Raw genomic sequence first — 9,339 nt, forward strand, 5'->3', positions numbered from 1 at the left:
CTAAAGGTGCCCCAGGGGCCGGGCCACGCCCCTTTCGCCCGCTGTACCTCCCCTCCTTTTCGGAGCCCTCGTGGGAATTCTAAGCCTCCTTCCCGTTTGACGTTAACGCCCGCGGAATGACGTCAACGCCGTTACCCGTTCGATGCCTTGACCGCCTCAGGCAGTGTTGTTTTGGGTTCTTTTTCATCCTCTTAAGTCACTCACTCACCTCCCTCCCCCCTTTGGCCGCTAGACCCGGCGGTTTTTTCCCGTCCAGTCGGCCTCCGAAGCGCTTCGCTCCCTCCTCAGACGCGGCCACAAGCAGGAACAGCAGCGATTCTAAGATGGCGTCTGACACCGCTCCCCTCCAGGACCTTCGGCTCGCGGAGGGGGCGCAGCATGCGTGCGCAGGAGCGTCGACCCCGCGGATTGGCTGAAAGGATGAGGAGGAAAGATGAAGCGTGTCAAAAAACGGGGTGGGTCCCGATGGGAAAAGCCGAACGGCGATTGGGTGATCTTCGTCTGGGAGGCGGCCTTCTGCAGTGACGTTCCCGCTGATTCGCTAAGGGGCTCAGAAAGGCGTACTGAGGTAGATTTTTTTTTTTTTTTGCTTCCCTCGCACACGAGAACCAATGGTGCTTAAGCCAGGGGCGGGGTTTCCTAGTAGCCAATTGGGCAAGCCGACTGGGGGAAGATAAATAAACGGTTGGGGCGGTTTATTGGCTGGATGAGTGGTAAAAACGCCAAAGTGTATTCAGTACAGCAAACATTGGGCTACGGCGAAGGGCAGAATGGGATGAAAGCGTCCGCCCCTGCGAGGCTTCCCCTGATTGGATAAGTCCTTCACGTTACAAATGCCCTGATTGGTGCTTTAGTCGCTGAGTCCGTTGGGGAAGCTACTTTCTGGGCAGGTCAAAGGCCGCGAAGCTCCTGGACCAAAGGAAAAGTGGGGAGGAGTCACGCAGTTACCACGGTAACAGCGGCCGGTCTCTGGGCTGAGGCCTAGCGAGTTGCTCGTCTCGCCCAGTTGTCCAGCAGAATCACAATAGCAATGATTGTGGTTATGACTTATTAAGCCTGGGCCCAATTCTTTTTTTTTTAATTTTTATTGGCTTTTAAGACGAACATAGACAAACAAAACATAAAAACATCAAGCCATCTTCCATATATATATACAGTGTGCCGGTTGGTTTACAAATTGTTTTGTGCTTCCATTTTGTAGTCTTCAATTACAATTACATTGTATATATATTCTCATATTTTCAATCAAGTGTTAAATACATTAATATTGTTAATCATTTGACTATACTTTTATTCATTCATGCTTTACGAAATAATCACATTTTACTTAAATTGTTTTGTGACAGTTCATATCATCTCAAATCTATCCTACAATCATTTTGTAGATGTAATAAGAAAAGAATACATCTTTATATATTTATTATTTTCTAAGAATCTACATATTTCATTACCATGTTTTATTTTCTAACCATTGATAGAATAGATCCCAGATTTTATAAAATTGTTTATAATCTTGTTCTCTGATTTCAAATGTCAATCTACTCATTTCAGCACATTCCAATATTTTCTTAATGACTTCCTCCTGTGATGGTATTTTCTCATTTTTCCAGTTTTTAGCAAATACAATCCTAGCCGCTGTTAATACATTTACAATCAGGTATTTCAAGTCTTTACTATATATTTCAGGGAAAATTCCCAATAAAAATATCTCTGGTTTCAAATCTATATGCTTTTTTTGTCATTTTTTCCAACCACGTGTGGATTTTAGTCCAATATTTTTTAGCATCCGCACAAGTCCACCACATATGGTAATATGAGCCAGGTGTCTGATGACATTTCCAACATTTTTCCAATTTGTTCTTGAACATTCTTGCTATTCTTGGGGGGGGAGGGGGGGAAATGCCACCTGTAAAACATCTTATACAAATTTTCTTTATATGCTGTTGACATTGTCATTTTATAATTTTGAAACCACAATTTTTGCCATTTCTCTAGATCAATCCCATATCCAAAATTCTTCCCCCAAGCAATCATAGTTTCTTTAACTTGTTCTTCTTCTAGTTTAATTTCTAATAAATATCCATACAATTTTTTAATTGCCTTTTCATCAGTACCTGTCAAAATCTTATCTAAATCAGTCAGTTTATCATAGAAATCTGTTTTAGAGTCTTTATCATACCTTGAATGTATTTGCATATGAAAATCAATTCATCTTTATACCTTGTTCCTCTAATTTTTGTATAGATTTAAGTTCACCCTTTTCATTCAATATTTCACACCATATCTGTTTGTTCCTTTTTGTATATTATAGGATAAGAAAATGCTTCAATAGTTAATAGACAGACTGGAATTTTCAAATAGCATTTCTTTTAGTCTTCTCCCAATTTAACCACAGAGACTCCCATATATAATGTCTTCTAAAATACCCCTGTGATTTAGTTCCTTTATACCATAGAAAAGCATGCCACCCCAACAACAGATCATGTCCTTCTAATGTCAACAATCCAGTGTTTCTTAATGTTATCCATTCCTTAACCCACATCAAATTTGTAGCTTGGTAATACAACTCCCAATTAGGCAAACCAAGTCCTCCTCTTATTCTAGCATCTTGCAAAAGCTTTAGCTTTATTCTTGCTTTCCTTGCCATAAAAATTTCAACACGATTTTATTTAAATCTTCAAAGCAATCTTTTTTCCAAGCCTAATTGGAATTGTTTGGAACAAATATAAAATTATGGGTAGCATATTCATCTTGATTGTTGATATTCTCCCGATTAATGACAGTTGTCAATTTTCCCATTTCACCAAATCTAACGCTATCTGCTGCTTAAGTTTGATATAATTATTCTCTTTTAGTGCACTGCATCTTGCTGTCAAATGTATCCCCAAGTACTTGATCTTATTCGTGACTTGAATTTTCAATAGATCTGCCAGTTCTTCCTTTTGTCTCGATAGCATATTCTTTGTCAAGATCTTTGTCTCATCTTTGTTTATTTTCAAACCAGCCACTTTTCCATATGCCTCTATCTTTTCTATCAATTTTGATGCTGTTTCTAGTGGGTCTTCTAAAATGAAAACCAGATCATCTGTGAATGCTTGCAACTTAAATTCTTCCTGTTTAATTTTCATCCCTTTTATATCCTTTTCTTCTCTAATATTTCTTTTTAGCACTTCCAAGGTTAACGCAAACAACAGAGGTGACAGTGGGCACCCTTGTCTTGTTCCTTTTCTTATATCGATAGTCTGTCAGTTCTCCCTCTATCATTACCTTTGCCGTTTGCTGATGATATAAAACTTCTATTGCTTGAATAATTTTTTTAGCAAAGCCCATCTGTTCCAGTTGTAATAACATGAATCGCCAATTCACATTATCAAATGCCTTCTGTGCATCTAGAAATATCAAAGCCATTTGTTTTTCAGGGTGTGCCTCATAGTCTTCCAAAGTGTCCAAGGTTACTCTCATATTATCTTTAATTTGTCTCTTTGGCAGAAATCCATTTTGATCAGGATGGATGAAATTGTTTAAGTATTTTTTAAGTCTGTCTTCCAATATTGAAGCAAAAATGTTACAATCTGCGTTTAGTAAGGAAATTGGTCTATAGTTCTTGATTTGTAATGGATCGGCCTCCTCTTTTGGGACATGTGTAATATAAGCTTCTGACCATGATTTTGGTATCTTTTTCTTTAACATAACTTCATAACTTCTAGCAATGGAAAGTTCAGTGATTCTTGTAGTGTTTTATAAAGTTCTGCTGGAAGTCCATCTGGGCCTGGTGCCTTTCCATTATTTTGCTTCTTGAGTGCTTCAGTGAACTCCATCATGGTTATATTGCTTTCTAACATTGTTTCAATCTCTTTAGGTATCTGGGGTAAATTAGCATTCTGCAAATACTGTTTTAACTCTTTTCTCATCAATATTCTCTTGTGTGTATAGTTTCCCATAATAGTCTCGTATGATTTCCTTCTTCTCTTTACTACCATAGCAAACTTGGCCTTGGTCATCTATTAATTGCAATATTTTCCTTGATTCTTTCCCCTTAATTTATTTGCTAACCATCTACCTGGTTTATTTGCATCTTCAAAATAGTTCTGTTTAGCACCTCTGATTTTCTGTGCTAATTCTTCTTTTTCTAATAGACCCATTTTATGTTTGATTATATCCATTTTTAACTTAATGTCCTTTTTCTGTGGCATTTTCTGTAGCTCTTTTTCAAGTCCTTTATACTCATCCTCTAATGCCGTAGAGGCTAGTCTTTTCATGGTATTTCTTTTCCTTGTATAGTCTATTATCAAGCCTCTGGCATATGCCTTCATTGTATCCCATACATTCTGGATTGATGTATCTTCTTTTTTGTTTTCTCTAAAGAAGAAAGCCAGTTCTTTCTCCATCCACCGTGTGAAGTCTTTTTCCTTTAATATAGTATTATTTAACGTCTATCTAGATCTTCTTCTTTGTCCTTTCCATTTAATTGTCATTGGATTGTGATCTGCCCAAGTACTTGTTTCAATATTTATTTCTTGAATATTATCTAACAATTCGGTTGACATCCATATCATATCTATTCTAGACCATGATAAATGTCTATTTGAGTAGAAGGTGTATTGTTTAGTTTTAGCATTTCTTTCTCTCCATGTATCTTTTAAGTTTATTTCATCTACCATTTTAAAAAAAGATTTAGGGAGAGTCTTTCTGTTTTGCTTTGGTGTTTTCTGTGCTATATAGTCCAGTTTATTATCTACAATTCCATTAAAATCTCCCATCATAACTATATTAGCATAGTCCAGTTCAATTAATTTCATGTGTAATTTTTTTATAAAATTCTTCTTGATTGTCATTCGGGGCGTAGATTGCAATCAGGAGTGTTTTCATATTATTGTCCATTATTTCCACCATTAGTGTTCTTCCATTGTCATCAGTATAGATCAATTTCGCTGGGATAATATCTTTAATGTATAAAACCACTCCTCTTCTCTTGTATTGTGTCAAAGAGGTAAATATTTTCCCTAATTTTGGCTGTATCAACAGTTGTTCATGTTGCTTTTTGATATGTACTTCTTGTAGGCAGATTATATCAAATTTTAATTTCTCTAATTTATGGAAAGTTTTCCTTCTTTTAACAGCTGAGTTAAGTCCATTTATATTAATTGTAATCAGTTTTTTCTCTTCCATGATTATATTTTGTAGTTAGGTTTAGCAGCTCTCGTAGATCTTGGTTCACGTTGTTCTTTGGCTTCCACCTTTCCACCTACTGCACCTTCTTCTTTTTCAGTTGCCATTTGGCAGTCCTCTTGGAATTCAATTAGTGAGATTTCTTTTTCTGCCTCTTCCTCTTTCCCTCCAAAAAATTCTATGTAAAATGATTCAGCTTTCTCAGTTGAGTCAATTCTATGTCTCTGTTCTTGCCATGTGAACATTAAACCTTCTGGAATCAGCCATCTATAATTCACCTCTTTTTTAAGTCGCATTTTGGTCAAAAATCTGTATTCTCTTGTCATCTCTCTCACTCTTCTGGGTACTTGTTTCAGGACCACAATCTCCTTGTCTTTATATTTCAATGTTTTCTCCTGAAAAAGCACCTTTGGGACAACTGTGACCTGGATGACTAAGAATCTCTACAGACTTTTAGCTATACAATTTGGGATGAACACCCTTTGAATGGTGTGGGAGTAGAAATCGATTTCCAGATTAAAATTGCAGACTACAGGAACCATTTGTACTACTAAGGTGACCCTGAGGACACAGAAGAACCTCCAAGTGCTTCAACAGACCCTCTAAAAGGATGCAAATGACCAGCAAGGAGTATAAATCCTTCCATTCCCCACTATCCTGTCAGAGCTGAACAAGCTTCTTGGATGAGAAGCAAAATGTTTTCACAAGAAAATAACAAAGTCCAGTTGCCTCCTGAAAAAAAGCACCTTTGGGACGACCCTGACCTGGATGACTGAGAATCTCTACAGACTTTTACTGAAAGGACTCAAGATTGGAATTAGGAAAGTTTGTTAAACTTTCACTGTAGGTTCGCCAGATTGTCATTGCTTTTCTAAAAAAAAAAAAGCAATCTTGGGATAACAAAGTCATTGGGAGAGAGCCTTATTTTATATTTAAACTGTTAGAATGATGTGCTTAACAAAAAAATTATTCTAGGTGTTTTTACCTGAGCTTGATCATACCCCAAAATATTATCAATTCATGGCCCTCCAAATAGAATAGCCTCTTCAGGGTCATCTGGTCCTTCATCCAAACCAGACAAAAAGCCATCAAAGTATAATTTTAAATCTGGTAGGTAGGCCAAATCTTCCTCTCTCTCTTTTTTCATCCCATAACCTATGAAGGACTCAGGTTGGAACTCAGAAAGTTTGTTAAAGGAATTGCTGACAACAGAAAGTTGCAGCTGTGATGAGTGTGACAAATGGTGGGACACGACTGCCTAGCAACAAGAAAGTGACAAGTCAGAAGGACATGCTGGAAGGATGCTAGCTAAGGGACGTATAGATATAAACTTTGATAACTTCTAGCTTATAACAGTAAAAGATGCACCTCTTTTGATAAGAAAGTTTGTTAACATAAATGTGATGTATGAAGGAGAGTAAAGTAGAAGAATCCAATCAAAAGAAACTTCTTGGGAAGAACCAATGTGTGATTGTTAGGGTGTTAACTTCCTTAATCATAACTGCATAAAATTTGTGCTTGTGCATTGTTCTGTCGTAGAACAAAGACAGACTCGAGACCAGAGTTGAATTCAGCTCTTTATTAACTGTCAGTAACTTCAATTAAACTCGAGCTGCGGCAGCCTCTTTTACAGCATCTGAAATGTCCCAATCCGGAACTACCGGAATCTTGTTTCCTTGGTAGTCTTTTAACATTAGACTTTGTTCTTTGAGTTCTTTTCTTTGTATGTCTGGTATCAGTTTTTTTATGGTGTTCCATGATACCATTGATAGATATGAGCTGGAGTCCACCTCCATCTCACATGGTTGTCCTTCTATTTTAACGTTTATGTGAACCTTTCTTGCATCGGTTGCTCTGGCATTTCCAATGATGATTGTTTGGTGTGTTTCTTCTTTTTCGTTAATTTGCTTACTTCTGTTTTCTCAGCTCCAGCGACTCCTGGTCTGTCTCTAGTTCTGGGGGGTGGGGGTGCTGCCTCGTCTTTTAGGACTATAGCTCTTTTGTTTCAGCAGACCCTTGCAATGTGCCCTCGTTTTTTGCAGTGTCTGCAGATGGCATCCAAGAAATGGCACTCAGAACGCGGGTGGTCTCCTCCGCATCTGGCACACTGAAACTCAGGTTTCCTTCCTCTTTTTTCTCACTGGTTTCATTCCGACTGAAGCCTATGTATTTCCTCGTCTTCATCCTCGGTGTCGGGCAAGGAATCGATGTCTTCATGGTGGGTGGTTGTGGTAGTGTGTTTCTGAGTACCTTCTGCTTTCTTTTCTTGGCTTTGGCTTGGGCTGTTCTGCGTTTCTCGGTTAGCCGTATTCATTTGTCACATTGTAGCTGCTGATTTCTTTGCTGCTTCAGCTGTGGTGGCTTCAGCGATAGCCTCGTTCATGGTGATGTTGGGTCGGTTCAGTAATTTGCTTTGTAAGGTAGTGTTTCTCAATCCGAGGACCACTCAGTCTCTCATGGCTTCGTCCATGTTGAGATATTTGCATGCTCCTCCAATGTCCCTTAGGGCTGCTACGAAATCCCCGATACTCTCGCCTTCCCGTTGATCTCGTTTATAAAATTCATGTCTTTGGATGAGGTTGGAGACAGCTGGCGCGTAATGAGCTCTCGGCATCCGGTTCAAGTCTGGCCATGCCATCTGCTTAACATCATGAGGTTTGGCCAATGCCTTGGCCATTTTGAAGATAGTCGGGCCGCAGTGCAGTAGGAATACGGCTCTCTTCCTCTGGTCAGTGATTCCTTGCAGTTCATTACTCTCCAGGAACATAAGGAACCTGTCGATGTATGACTCCCAGTCCTCTTCGGCTGGGTTGAATGGTGCGGGTGGCGAGTTATTGCCGGCCATCTCATAGATTGTTCGGTTTCTAGTTGCCACGTGCTTACAGTCTCTTTCCACTTGATCCCACCGTCGCCAGTATTCTGTCGTAGAACAAAGACAGACTCGAGACCGGAGTTGAATTCAGCTCTTTATTAACTGTCAGTAACTTCAACTAAACTCAAGCTGCGGCAGCCTCTTTTATAGCGGCTGCTCGCGGCTCACGGCCAATGGCATCATTTTAAACCTCCCGCTGTTAGGTGGACCAATCGCAACAGTTGTTAACCACCAATCGCTAGGCGGCAGTGGTAGTCCAATCAGAACGTAGTATTATGAGTATGCAAATGTCTATATACAAATGTCTATATATGTTCGAGGTCTTGGCTCCTTTAGCTGCTGAGACTCTTTTGCTGGAATACTCCAATAAGAGAAGCTGGAAAAGCCATTCTTCGTGTCTTGTATTGGCTTTGGCACCAGGTTAGGACCCATTTGGGGTACAACATACTGGCAGGATATACAGGTAGTCCTCAACCACAGTTCATTTAGTGACCATTCAAAGTTACAATGTCACTGAAAAAATGACTTCCGATCGTTTTTCAGAGTTGCGACCATTGCAGCATCCTTGTGATCAAAATTCAGACCTTTGGCAGCTGGTTCATATTTATGATGGTTGCAGGGTCCTGGGACCATGGACTCACATCTTGTGACCTTTTGACAAAGTCAGTGGGGTAGCCAGATTAATTTAACAAGCAGGTTAATAACTTACCAACTGCAGTGATTCACTTCAGAACTGTGGCAAGAAAAGTCATAAAATGGGGCAAAACTCACTTGACCAATGTTTCACTTAACAACACAAAAATTTGAGCTCAATTTTGGTTGTGAATTGAGGACTGTAAGCATTTCTCTGAACATGGGGTTTCTAATAATGGAATGTATGGATAGTCCTTGGATGGATAGTTAGGACTTAGGTTGCTAAGCACTGCAGTCATTGAGTTGCATTCAGTTTTGTGACCTTTTGTGGCATGTCATTAAGTGAGTCCAGCTTCCTGCTTTGACTTTTGCTTGTCAGAAGGCTGCAAACAGGATGCTGCAACTGTCATAAATACATACTGGTTGCCAAGTGCCAAATTTTGATCCCATGGCCATAAGGACCCAGTGACAATCATAAGTGCGAGGACCATTCGTCATTTTTTTCATCATCATCGTAACTTAGAATAGTTGGTAAACCATGGTCCTAAGTCAAGGACTATCTATATGGAAGAGTTTAATAAAGACGCCCAAATGAACTTCTGGGAACCGCAGCCTACATTGGAAAACTTGTACAGCTTTTTCCTTTGAAAAGAAAATGCTGCTCC

General features: G+C 39.3%; 1 protein-coding gene and 1 long non-coding RNA gene across 6 annotated transcripts in view; one reads left to right on the forward strand and one right to left on the reverse strand.

Moving 5' to 3' along the window:
* The window catches only part of LOC113451694 (putative RNA-binding protein 23), a 46,446-nt gene extending 46,079 nt beyond the window's left edge, over positions 1–367 (reverse strand). For 4 of the 5 annotated variants that reach the window (XM_087918911.1, XM_026723080.2, XM_087918912.1 and 1 more), the window contains exon 1: positions 209–367. The gene's annotated coding sequence lies outside the window, so the exon portion shown is untranslated. The remainder of the gene's footprint in view (positions 1–208) is intronic. The other variant, XM_026723079.2, reaches the window with a different exon arrangement.
* LOC148123746 (uncharacterized) overlaps positions 1–9,339 on the forward strand; it is a 53,141-nt gene that overhangs the window by 24,248 nt on the left and 19,554 nt on the right. The gene's annotated exons all lie outside the window — the stretch shown is intronic.

Source organism: Pseudonaja textilis, unplaced genomic scaffold (assembly GCF_049901715.1).
Source record: "Pseudonaja textilis isolate UNSWEBS1 unplaced genomic scaffold, rPseTex1.2 PTEXSCF20, whole genome shotgun sequence".
In the NCBI taxonomy this organism is placed as follows: Eukaryota; Metazoa; Chordata; class Lepidosauria; order Squamata; family Elapidae; genus Pseudonaja; species Pseudonaja textilis.